At 38.6% G+C, this 13,759-nt stretch overlaps 1 protein-coding gene and 1 non-coding gene across 2 annotated transcripts in view; one reads left to right on the plus strand and one right to left on the minus strand.

The window, feature by feature from the left end:
* Positions 1-454: 454 nt before the first annotated feature.
* The window catches only part of SPTSSB (serine palmitoyltransferase small subunit B), a 28,889-nt gene continuing 15,584 nt past the window's right edge, over positions 455-13,759 (plus strand). Inside the window, exons 1-2 of the mRNA XM_017537294.2 lie at positions 455-2,127; positions 12,814-12,906. The gene's annotated coding sequence lies outside the window, so the exon portion shown is untranslated. The remainder of the gene's footprint in view (positions 2,128-12,813; positions 12,907-13,759) is intronic.
* LOC119472504 lies at positions 5,493-5,678 on the minus strand. Its single transcript, XR_005201653.1, has one exon. It is a non-coding gene; the product is annotated as a U2 spliceosomal RNA (small nuclear RNA).

Genomic DNA, 13,759 nt, shown 5'->3' on the forward strand with positions numbered 1-13,759 from the left:
GTCAAGAAGATCTATTTCTATACTTCCACAAATGTGCAATCACAGCGTGGACGGTGGAGTGTCGCAACCAAGTGGGGAAAATAGATAATGAAAAATAAGATTTAGAAACTAGTGTAAATAGTATTGGCCTCACCACAAAGGGGCTTGGTGGCCCCAGCCAAGTCGCTTCTTAGGATTTCTATTTCCTCATATACGTGCCCTGAGTGGTTATATCTACTCTGCCAACATTGCAAGGCGTGTCGGGAGAAGCCAAGAGATAAGGAAAGGTGACCAACATAAAGTGATAAAGAAAAAAAAAAAAAAAAAAAAAACACTAGCAGTGGTTGCTGCTATTTAGACACGGGAGCAAAAGGAAATAACTTTTAAAATGATAACTATGTAAAATGTCTAACACGGGCTCCATGTAGTTGCTCTGTTTCAATTGGTTCCCTTCCCTGCCCCCATCTAACTTTAGCTTCCTCTGGGGACATTCTCCCTCCTGCATGAAGACACCACCGCCCAATAACGTGAGCCTCCCTCTTCGTAGCCCTGGCAGTGTGGAACCCGCTGAAAGCGCGTTGTGAGGATGAGCAGAGACCTGCCAGCAGCTAAATTTCGCGCTTCAGCACAATCAGCCCTGGCAGAGCATGTGCAGTTTCTCCTCCTTCGGTAGTGGGGGCTGATGGGCAGATGCTGCCCACATGCTCATTCATCAGAAGAGGCTTTCGCTCCCGGACTCCCCTGGGCCTCGAGCAGAAAGCGTCTCTGCCACGGAGATACAGAGCGCGGAGCCTTCAGGGTCCTCCGCCGCTCTCAGCAAGCCCTGCTCTCGATGGAGAGGCCATCTCTGGTGATGGATGTGGGCTCCCAGGGAAGGTGCTCACGCCGGTCCCGCGCCCTCGGGGAAGAGATCCGAGAGCAGAGCGTCAGCGCAGGGCACGCCAGGCCCGGGGGCCGCGGGAGCAGGCGCCGCGCGTCTCTGCACCACCGCGCCGCCTCCCAGCCCTCTTTCCCCAGTTCGCCCTCCTGCCGCAGTCCGGGCCCAGATTAATTCTCTGCACTTGTCAGTGGGCACACACAAGTTCTCCGGGCACGATCCTTCCATCCGTTTCCCCGGAGGGAGTCCACCTTTTTAACGATTAACCTCCCAGCCACCGCGGGCAAGGTGGCAGGATGCGAGTGGGGCGGGGAGGGGCGCTTCGCACATTCAGAGGCACCAGAATTAGCTGCCGGTGCTCAAATGGCTTGCTTTCTTCGGTTTTTGACAAACCTGGGTGGGATGCTTTCTTGGCCGCCTGCCGCCCGGCCTGAGCCCCGGGCTCACTTCGCAGCCTGACGCCGAGTTTGAAACCGCAGTCCTGCTCTGCTGACACCCGGGCTTCTCGCCCCCTTGCCGAAGTCTGCGGCCCGAGGGATGCTGGGCGCGGGCTTTTCCTGCTCGCTTTAACGCGGCTTGGGCTAAAGCCCCAGAGCTCCCACCTTCGCAGCTCCTGTTCCTCGGCCCGCCCCTCTACCTCCGCCAAAGGACGTGCCCCTTCAGTAGTGTCGGGGATCCCAGCTCCAGCGCGGGGGAGGGCGCCTCCCTATCCCCTCCTCCCCGTCCCCGCCTCGGCTCGGGGTTTTACTGCAGCAGCCGGAGGTGACAGCGACGCCTCAGCTGCCTCTGTTGCTCTCGCAGCCCCGGCTTCCCCTGCATTGGGAAAGCGCCCCCTCCCGAGAGGCTGGTCCCAAGAGAAGTGCGAACAAGCTGCAGAAAACCAAATTTTTAAACGTAGAAGTCGTTGAGCTGCATTCCTCCGAGGACCAGTCTGATCGCCCAGGACTGAGAGTGGCAGCGTCTGAGAAGTTGGGACCATAGAGCAAGGGGGGAGGGGAGCGCTGCAGTGGGCATTCTCTTTTGGAAGGAGTCGCTGGGAGCAGCGCGGTTGGACACAAGTTTGCGTAGGAGTGTTTTCCTTTTGTCAATAATTAATCAAGGGAATCAGCCTGGTAGAATTGGAGTTTTAGCAATAGTCCAGAGGGCGGGGCCGAACACCTAACTCGGGGAGGCTCCCAGGCGCCCGGCGCAGTGGGAAGCTCGCAGCAGCTGGGGAGGAGCCAAAGCCTCGGCGCTCACCTAAGCAGCAGGGAGATACACCCAACCTGGAGGTAAGCATCTTCCAAAATACCTACTTGAACTGTAAAGTAGCTTTAGTAGGATAGTATTCCTTTCTCTATAGGGGAAAAAATTAATAGTGAGCTTTAATGCAATTTATCAGTTTACTATTTAACTGCATTACAATTTTCAAAATTGGTGGGTTTTTCCATTTACCTTTCATTATGTGGGAAACTAAGATGTTTCACTCAACAGAAGCCAGACTTTAACACTGAAACTTTCCAAACCAAAAGTAGAGAAAATTACTTTGCTATTTTCACTATTTATCTTTGTGTAGTCCATTAAGTATTCACGGAAATATCATTGGGAGGTGCTTGGTTTCCTTCTTATTCATCTTTACCTAGTTCCGTGCTCTTATACAACCCCTCTCTGCCCGTAAGTTATTTAAATTGCTGTACTTTAGGCAATAGTATACACAAGTCAACGGCCAAAAAGTGAAGAACTTCTAACAAGGAATATATTTTAACATTCTCTTATACATATTAAGCAGTATGTATTTTCTCAAAGATACTTATGTGATCCTTTATAAGTAACCAAACTTCTTCACCAAAAGACAGCTAGCTAGAGTTAGCTAAATAGTTAACTTGGCCGTAAGGATAGGAAAAGTGGGGAAAATGTATAGAGAGGCATTTTAAATATGAGTGGGACTCCAGATTTGTTTCAACTAAAGTGATATTCAACTGGTTGGCAATTCACATATGAACCCAGTACATGATCAGATAAGGAGCTTGAAGAATTGTTAAATGTAAGAGACCCCAAAGTCCAAATAACTGTATCAGGGGAGTTGGGAAAGTTGTTTTACTAGAAGACTTTGTCGTGCAGTACTTATTTTGAATTAGACAAAAATTAAGAAAAGCATGGTCATTTTTGCTAGTGAAATTTTAAAATGTATACATAAAGGTATTGAATTTTAAGAACTTGATTTCCACATCTGAATTATTCCTATGCTGATTAAAACAGGTGTCATTTTGGTGACTATTTCAATGTCTGTGATGGCTTTGTACATAGATAACTAGACCAAAACTAACAAGCTGTAGTATGAAATGCACTGTCATCCTCATTATCCAGATATTTCTTTACAACTATTTAATGACAATAAATTAAAAATTATTTGTCAAACCAAAGCATGGTCATTCTAGAATTTGACTAGATTTGAAATTGAAAGTCAACCAGTCTTCAACTCTCATTGATTTTAATTCACTGTTTGTAAATTTGCAACTACTTTTATAAAAACTGCCCTTTATAATTGTACAGCAATTTTATATCTACTATGCTAATTATGAAGTACAGTTTTACCACTATTTTACCAGCAAGTATAAAAGTAACAAAATATTTATTTAAAAAGATCCAAATGGGACTCACTTCCAGAATGGTGATATAAAGAGCTTTTCAAATCCATTCCTTAAAAACAACAATAACTGGTGAAAAATATAGATAAATAACCATTTAAAGTTCCTGGAAATTGTCCTGAGAACATACAGCATGAGGAAAATATTTATTCAAGACAATCTCTTATATTTCAGTAAGAACTGCAAACAATTGTGGCATTTGAACCACAACATATTTCCCTGCAACCTCCAGTTGAGTGTGAAGGTGTTTCACTATGGATAGGTGGAGCCAGTAACACAGGGCCCCCTCTCAACCTAGATCATACTCTGTAGTATACCCTGAGAGAAGCAGGCTGTCACATTACTCATGATCCCCAGCTTTGTGTTGCAGAGCTCTGTTCTAGATGACAGCAACTGAGAGGTCTGAGGCTCTCTTCCTCCAACCATCCTCCACTCTTAAGGCAGAAAATAAAGAACTCAACAACAAAAAGACAAGCCATTTTCAAATGGGCAAAAAATGAATAGACATTTCTCCAAAGAGCATGTACAAACAGCCAATTTACACATGAGAAATTTTTTGCTAACCATTAGTGGTTAGGGAAATGAAAATCAAATCAAAACCACAGTACAATAGCACTTCACACCAACCAGAATGGCTATCACAAAAAAAGAAAGAAAGAAAAGTCCTAAAAAAAGAAAGAAAAGTCCCATAGAGAATTCGCTTGCAATGCCATATCGTTTTGGACTCATCCACTTTTGGCTAAGATCAAGTGTAAAATTGTACCTTGTTCTTTTCTCTGTTTTATGTTTCTTCAGAGCCCTTAACTTCATTATGAAATTTACTTATTAATATTGTCTGACATCTCAGGAACTTTTGTCTGTTTTTTTACTTATCCAGGGCATAGAAGTGGCCTGGTACAGGATAGGTGTGCAATAATTCATTTATCTGTTGAATAAATGAGTTATTAATCCTGATGAAAGCAATATTAAAAAAGTAACTATGATAGAGTTTTTTCCTACATGTATTGATTTTATAAATAACTGGCTGGGCTGGGCATGGTGGCTCACACCTGTAATCCCAGCACTTTGGAAGGCCGAGGTGGGTGGATCACCTGAGGTCAGGAGTTCGAGACCAGCCTGGCCAACATAGTGAAACCCCGTCTCTACTAAAATACAAAAAATATTGAGCCAGGCGTGGTAGTGGACACCTGTAATCCCAGCTACTCGGGAGGCTGAGGCAGGAGAATTGCTTGAACCCGGGAGGTGGAGGTTACAGTGAGCTGAGATCATGCCATTGCATTTCAGCCTGGGCAAAAAGAGTGAAACTCTGTCTCAAAATAAATGAATAAATAAAAATGAAATAAATGGCTGGGCATTAAAAATTATTTTATATAAATCTTGTAATTAGACAAAATATTACAGTAGGACCTCTGCAAAAGCTTTGATGGTCAAAACTCACATGGATCCCATTTCTATCATCATGATATGCTCCTCAAAAACATATACATGGAAGAATAAGCCTGTGCTGATGAGAATGGAAAATCCTTGAGGTTTCCTGAAGCAGGTAGCCTTGAATCCCTAAAGCTAAGGACATGATTTGTTTCAGTGTACTCATAACTGTCTGGCAGTAAGGCCAGGGGTCCTTGCCACCCCCATGACACAGTGAGGCTCACTAGTTTTATATTTCCATTTCTGGATGAAGCATTATCATTTGATTTCATCTTAGTACAGGATCAGGCAGCTTGTGGGAACTCAAAACATAAAAGATGAATAGAGGAACATATTAATTATTTGGGAGTGTCTCCTGCATTTGAGGTTGTCATAATCATAGCAGATGCTTTCTGACAATGACAGGTTAGTATGCTATGAAGACTTCAGTGGCTGCTCCAGCTTCTCCTCCTCCCAAGACTCTCAGGCTTTTAGGGCCAATCTAGTGTAGGCAAAACTGGGCTAATTTGAGTAGAAGGCAAGTAAACTTTTGGCTGAGATCCAGGTACCTTCCTCTCTCACCTATGTGGGCCTGAACAAACTCAACCACTGGTCTGAGCACTGATAATGAACTAGAGAGGAACAAGTGGCCTCATAGGTTCTGAATGTCAGACAATATTAATAAGTAAATTTCATAATGAAGTTAAGGGCTCTGAAGAAACATAAAACAGAGAAAAGAACAAGGTACAATTTTACACTTGATCTTAGCCAAAAGGCCGAGAAGCGATAAGGTACAATTTTAAATAGTGGGATCGGTCTAGGAAGTAAGATCTTGCAAGTAGAAAAATGTAAAATCACATACAAACCTGGCCACTGGCCAACTCACCAAAAAGATTACCAGCTCCCAGTTAACTTCTCTCTTCCCCTGGGAAGCTTTGGTTTCCCTGTGGCATTTGCTTCAACCACCAACATTATTTTGCTGCCTATATTTGCTGCTGTTTCATTAGGGAAAATAATATAATAGCACAAGGGCATTCATTCCAATTGAGCATAAAGAAGACATAACCCAACACCTGCTCTTGAGAATTACAACCTATGTAAAATACTGCATTATAATAACAAAAACTCTTGCTCAGGAAAATCATTAGCCTAGGTTTTCAGTTTACTTTTGGCCTCTCCCTCTAGCTTTGTCCTGGATTCTTGTAGTCTTCCAGAAAATTGTGTGGCAAATAATTAAGAACTGGTTCCCCAAAGTTAATACCGTTTGAAGAGTGAAAGCGCTGGGGAGAAGTGAGGTAAGAGAAATTTCCAGGCCATGATGCCCAGGTAAAGGAAGAACAAGTTTTTCAGAAGTCTGGAAAGTGAGCAGAGCATCAAATCCACAGACCAACTGAAAAAACAAAAAAACAAACAAAAAAAAAAACACAGGGAAAAAGCAACCAGTCTGCACTTTACCAGATTGTCCTAGAATCCCTACTCAGGGAACTTGGTTTAAAAGAGACCTGGGGAGCTCTCTTTCTGGTAAAATATAATGGGTACAGGAGCTTTCTTGGACGAGAGCTTTTAGTAATGGCTTAAAAGAGAGCAGAAGCTGGGCGCGGTGGCTCACGCCTGTACTCCCAACACTTTGGGAAGCCGAGGCGAGTGGATAACGAGGTCAAGACATCGAGATCATCCTAGCCAACATGGTGAAACCCCGTCTCTACTAAAAATGCAAAAATTAGCCGGGCATGGTGGTGCGCACCTGTAATACCAGCTGTTGGTGAGGCTGAAGCAGGAGAATCGCTTGAACCCGGGAGGCTGAGGTTACCGTGAGCTGAGATGGCGACTGGCGACAAAGCGAGACTCTGTCTCAAAAAAAAAAAAAAAAGAGCAGAGACTTGAATTCGTAAGTCAAAAGGATACATTCATTTATGTCAAGCTTAGAGGAGAAGTGTTTAAGAATATTCAGAATAAATATAAAGTTAGAAATAACTCAAAGGACCCCTGTCACAATGGAATTATTATGGAGCATTAGAATTCTCATTTATTTATTCAACAAATTTTGATTGAGCAGCTACTATGTGGCAGGCATCTGGGTAACAAGACAGAAGAGGACCTTATTCCAAAGCCCTTTCCTTCTGAGGATACATTATATGTCTTCTCCTACAAAATGGCTGAAGAACACGGGCAACTAAGACAACAACTTTCTGACCTGCCGACCTGACACCTCCAGACTGGATTAGAGTCTCCTATGCCCCTGAGTACCTTACACTTCCCTATCATAGCATAAACCATACTGTGTGTGGATGCTTGCTTAATTGTTCCTTCTCTTCTCTAGAAAGCATCCTGAGGATAGTGACCATGTCTATCTTACTGACAGTTTATATCCCATCCCTCCTACATCCTTGATACTAGATTGAGTGGCCAGCTGGCTGGAAGGAGGGATAAACGATTTGCCAGGTTATGATCAGAACTCCATATATAGAGAGGCAGCCTGAGAGACTGGTTAAGACTGTGTGCTCTGCATTCACCATGAGACTTCGGGCCAGTTTAAAAATTTCCCAGTACCCCAATTTCCTCATTTTTAAAACAGGTATAGAAATAATGCATCTATTATATTGTTGTTAAGTAAGCTGCATAAAGTAATTCATATAAAGTGCTTATCAAACTTCTGAAACATAAGTTGCTCAATAAATAAAAAAATATATTACCAGTATACAATGGCAGCTTCCAGGTGACAATTTGCCATTTAAATATTGCATCCCTGCTCTTTCAGCTCCATTATAAGATCAAAGGATGACAATTAGTAATTCCAAGCTAAAGTTATCACTTTGAGTTCAAGATCTACAAAAATATTAAAAAGAGAATTTGGGAATAAATGTAAGTAACGTATTGAACAAGAAAGTTAAAAAAGATTCAAAAAAAGAAAGAAGGTAAAAAAGCTCAATATGTCATGTTCAAAGCAGCTTTTCTGGGGCAATAATACCATACTTACATTCCCCATCAATAGCCAAAAATACCAACCAGTTCATGTTTATGTTCTAGAACATTGTTTTTGTGCCACATAAAATGTCATGCCCCATAAGAATCAACGAATGTTCACTGATGGAGTAGAAAATAAATAAAACAAAACAAATATATATATATATGGAAGTATCTCATATATATATATGTATATACATATATATACATCCATATATATATGGATGTATCTTACTTGAAGTTTAGTCTTATCTAAACCTAAGGATATTATATTATCTTTTTGTTTCTTTTGAAAATCTAATTCTTTTCTTCTGTGTATGACCTTTAATCAAAATTAGCATAGTGCCTCCTCATATGGAGTAATCTATTACCACGTAAATGAGATGGAAAGCTAACCTGTGACCAACATATGGAAACAAAGTAAATTTGCTGCTTTCTTCTACTTCTATCAGAGAGAATATGCTTGGCTTTTCCCCTACCAAAGGGATCCTCATAGAAAATTTTAAATGTCACAAAAACATTTTTGTTTTAATTACTCAGAATGGAACCTTTGGTGACTGTGGGATCTCTGAATTGGGAGCCATCACACATGAAGAAAAGCATGTCAATATCCAGGTGATGCTTGGCGCACAGACCCAAGCCCACTGGAAATAGAAGCTGTTCTGATCAACCATTCCGGCAGAACTTTCCCTTAGTCTCAAAATATTTTTATCATTATTACTAGGCTATGACTGCTGTATATCTGTTTAGATAGAGAAATGAAAAAAAAAAAAAAAGGTAGTTTAAGTTCAGTACATTTAAACCTGGCACAGGATCTACACAAACATATGCACATATTTTTTACTACCTTGGCTGATAATCAGCAACCTAATGAACAACTGAAGTGCTTAACACTAGGAGAGTAATAGCACTGAATTCAAGATTTTATGGTTTTTTTTTTCAGGTACCATCTATACATCCTCTATCATCTTCCCATAGAATGCACAGGGGTTGAAGTTTTTGTACAGTGCCTAGGACAATGCTAAGCTTATAGTAGTGACCAGTAAATGTTTGTGGTATGAATGGTATAAATCTTGAGATACCTTGGAATTTAATGCAATCGTTAGAAAGATGATTAGAAAACTATGTGAAGATATTTAAAAATACCTTTGAGCAAAATTAATTGAAAAAATCAGGATACAGAATGAAATACATAATTTGATTACAACCAAGTGTGACAGAAAAATATGCATAGAAAAAAATTCTAAAATGTTAACAATATACAAAGTTTTATAAAAATGGTAAAATTATGGGTGTCTATATTTTTCATACAATATTTTATAATTGTATTGTGATATTTCAGGGGATATTTTATATCTATAAGAGCAGGTACAGCTTTAACAGTGGTAAAACTATTAGTAAACAAAGAAATTATTTGTGCTTAAAAATCAAAGTCTATTAGCATAGCAGCAATATTTCTCTGACAGAGTTGTCAACAAATTCTTCTAACTTAACTACTATCTTTATCTGATCTACCCTCATTAATATTGAACTTAATATACAAAAATCAGTATTTGTTACTTAAATAGCCAAGAAAATCTGATTAACTGTACTATTTCTAGAGACTTTTTTAAATGTATTATACTATTGATGGAGAAGCATTATTTGTCATATAACATAGAATCATATCTCTCTAGTGAAGTTAAGAGTTAAAGAAATGTTTTTCCTAAAAAGTTTACATTTGATCTTCTCTAAAATCTTTTAAGTGAAACATAGTGGAACCAACATAATGGAAATAAAATTTAGAAATAAATAAGTAATCTTCTAATCTAGTATTTAGCAACTGTAAACTCTTAAGAACATAATTGACACCTTATTTTAAAATTATGAAATAAATTAATTTGGCTACTTTTGAATTTAGAAACGATATACATACATATTAGTGCATATATATATATATATATTTATAGATAATACAAAGAAATATACATATGTGCATATTGCTATTACTATCATATTGCACAGAGCTGCAACAGAAAAATTCAACAACTTCTTATAAATGTTGCCTAAACTCTACATTTATAACGTAACTACTACTCACTAAATTAGATAATGTGGAAAGTGCTTACTCAATTTTCATGGGTTTTATGAATAATACATGTTAAATAGTCCCAATTCCTCTTATAATCCTTTAAATAAGTATTTCACAGTCTGGTCATGCAGCTTTTTAATCTAATTATTTGTCATCATAAACAAGGCAACTGTTTAAGCAATAACAAGCTTTACCTTGATCATTCCCACTCTCACAGTTATCAGTTTTGACTACAGATTCTAATTTCTTTTTTATAGAATAAAAAAATCAATTCTAATATCTGGGGGGTGGGAAGAATCTAGAACAGTTAATGCTGTGGAGTATAAATTTGATTTTTAGAAGAAAAAGCAAAAAGTAGTTAAGAAACAAAGTGGACAGCTTAAAAATGTGATGTGAACTCCTTACCAAAGGACTGTCATAGAGGAGGTGGGTATCAGTACATTTGTCCCTTAGTTCAATGCATTTGAAGCGAAAGATTCTTATTTAATATTTGGCAGTATGCTTGAGAGAACAGGATCTCGTGTGTTTGATCTTTTTCTAAGAATAGTAAACTGCTTCTCTTTTATTAACTCACCCATTGAGTAATTTTTAAGTAAAATTGATTTAAGTTCACTTTATTGACAGAAAAAAAATAGGCATAGAAACATACATAACTGAGCCCAATAGTTCTACAGATACCATGTCTACTCTGTGATAAAGAGCTCAGGCCTTAAAATTTTAATAGGTTGTTTTATTGCCTAAAACTTTGAACAAAGAAAAAAGAAATCACTCAGGTTGGACTAGTTCTGGTGTTGATGGGCAGGAAAATCAGGTTGTAGTTTAGAACAAGAAAAAAGCTGTTCCACAGGTTACCTCTCTTTGGGAGGAAACAAACATTGATGCAAACACAAAACAGATGACTTGGTACCTCTGTGATCTGCTAACTTCCTTCAGGGTGAATTATTTCTCCCAGACTCATGGAAGTTATCCTTTTACCCACTTGTATCATACAACCATAAAGGATGCAATGGAATCACCTAAAAGGAATCTGTTAGATAAGAGGAAACAAAACGCATGTAGAAAATAGAAGGAACAAATAATAATTGTGACAAAAGTTACTATCTTTGAGCCCTTACTAAGACCAGTGATTACTAAGGATCTTTCACCAATGTTGTGCCGTTTAATCTCCACAACAATACAGAAATAATTAATAATCTCCATGTCACTGATGACATAACTAACGTTCAAAGAGGTTAAACAATATCCAAATACCATGCAATAGCAAACTCCAGTTTGCCAATTTCAAACTCCACACTTTTTTTAATATGGCAAAAACATTTTTAACAAAGTCAATCATTCTCTAGTGGAATATTTAATTCTACTATAGAAATATTATCTTAAAATTGGTGAGATTTTAGTAATATCTTCTTAAAAACTGCCTCCTGACTCATAGCAACCCTTAGAAGGTGTTGTCTAGTCTCTGCTTAAACAATTTTCTTAATGGAGCTCTCACTACCTCATCATATAACCCATTCTCCTTTAGACAGCTCTTATTGTTTGAAGTGTTTCCTAAGATTCACCTCTGAAAACAATGCAACAGTTCTAAATCTTCTCCACAACAGCCTATAACACCCTTTAATACCTTTTAGATCTTTTGAGACCTCCATGACACATTCCTCCCCACAAATCTCTCAGCATTTCCCAGAGGAAACCTTCCAGGATTTCTCCTTCTAGATTTCTATGGATATGCTTAGCTTGATGGAGTGACCACTTTAACAGCTGGAAGAAGGATGCTAATCAAGGCCGAAAGGCATAGTCTTTTTTCTTGTAGGTGACACCATACTTCTATAGCTATGTAAGAATACTGGACTGCTTATTTATTTATTTGCCAATCATATCACAATACTATAGGTTCAAAATGAACTTAAAGTCAATAAAAATTCCTTAGTGTTTTTACCTGCACTCCTTATAAGTCAAATTTTCTCCAGTCTTATTCTTGCCAATTGACTTTTTGTATGAAAGAACAGGACCTATTTATTTCCCCCTTTTACCCTCAGAATCTGTAATCTGCTAAATCTCTTATGCCCCTACCCCATAATATGGGATCACCTGAAAATTTGATCATATGTACTTTCCATAACTTAATTCATATGGACAAAAAAATGCTACAGGTAGTCAGGGCCAAATGAAAAACTCTGGGGCTAACTACTGAAGACACACTAACCATCTTTATGATACTTCATAAATTACAAGACATTTTCATAGATATATTCTCATTTAATTCTCACAACTAATCTATGCATACAGTGTCACTGTTCTATATGTGAGGAAAAAGATTGAGAAAGACTGTATGACATGCCTGATGTGACACATCAAATAAATGACACAATAAGATATAAGCCTTAAAGCTTCTGACTATATCCAATGTGATTTTAAAGACAGATTTTTTATAGATAGTGATTAATCTAATCTCTTCACTGTGCCCCCCCATGTTAAGAGAGACTAATAAAGTCAAGAGATATTTTCTACAGACAAAAATCTCACCCAGAAACTGAATTAGAAAACAGATCAAAAGCAGTCTGCTCCAAAAGAAGTGAGGTGGGGTGTTCTTAGCCCCTTTCTTTGTCCCTCCTTGGGCCTCCCCTCAACCCTGGTACCTGTGACACTTTATAGCCCTCAGAGTGTAATTGGGGAATCACTAGCCAATGGCATGTCCTCAAACTGAGACATTTTCTAAAAATAGTTTTTCAAATAAGGCTGGCTTGCTCTGCCTTGTTTTTATAATACATTCTAGACTTTTGTGAGAGATTATCCATCTAGGTGGTTTAATGACCTTTTACATGGGACAGTACACTTTTAAAATTTGAGGATATCTTTTGTTTTGTTTAATTCAAATCTTTATTTTGCAGATGAGGAAATAGCAACCCAGAGAGGAGAAGTAACCCATACAGAATCATTTCATGAAGGAGCAAGGCTGACGACCCAGACCTGGATTTTATCAGGCAAGTAAATTCTGATTATATCATTGGAGCTTTGCTTTTAGAAATCTCACTCTTTTGATTGTGAGATGGCATCTTTAAAGCAGCCAGCAAACATTTATACACTAGATATAATATTGGCATTTAAGATGTTACAAAGAAATAAAATGGGGCAATTAGATTTAGTCATTTGATGTTGAAACAGTGGTCTTAGCTTATGGATACTGCAAACTTCTTTGAAATGTATGCAGAAAAATGTTTATGCAAAATTTGCATGCATTGCAAAGGGTTCACAGGACTCTCTCCCCAAGTCCTTGACCTCCAGGTTAACAACTCCTAGCCTAAAAGAAGTCGATCCCAGTACAAGTGCCAGTGTTAGAATTGTGTAGCACCAGCTACTGCCTTATTTATGGGTCTGCTGGTTAAAGCCTACTTGTGTTTCAATGTCCTTCATCTTTTATTTAAATGGAGCAGCATCTTATCCTTGAAGACCTTTGGTACAAGAAAGGAATATATGTTTTAATAAGCATTTAATTAACCAGATCAGACAAATTAAGAAAAAATATGGTAAAATGGAAACACTGTTTTACAAAAATATTAACAATTAAAATGAAGATGCTTAGTGTTTATAATAGAACATTCATTTTCTTTCTGGTTCTTTTATTTTTAATAAAGAAATAAAAGGAAACAGAATTACAAAAAACAACAACAACAACAACAACAAAAAACACCTAGCTATTACTAGCTGCCTGCCCGATTTTATCCAATCTATAGTGAGTGACCTATGGTAAAAGTGACCTATCAGTCAAGGGTAGGGGATGTGCAAAAAGAAGTAGATTTATCTTATGAATGAGTGTTTCCTAATCCTCTGCCTTTT

Source organism: Cebus imitator, unplaced genomic scaffold (assembly GCF_001604975.1).
Source record: "Cebus imitator isolate Cc_AM_T3 unplaced genomic scaffold, Cebus_imitator-1.0 Scaffold102, whole genome shotgun sequence".
Lineage (NCBI taxonomy): Eukaryota > Metazoa > Chordata > Mammalia > Primates > Cebidae > Cebus > Cebus imitator.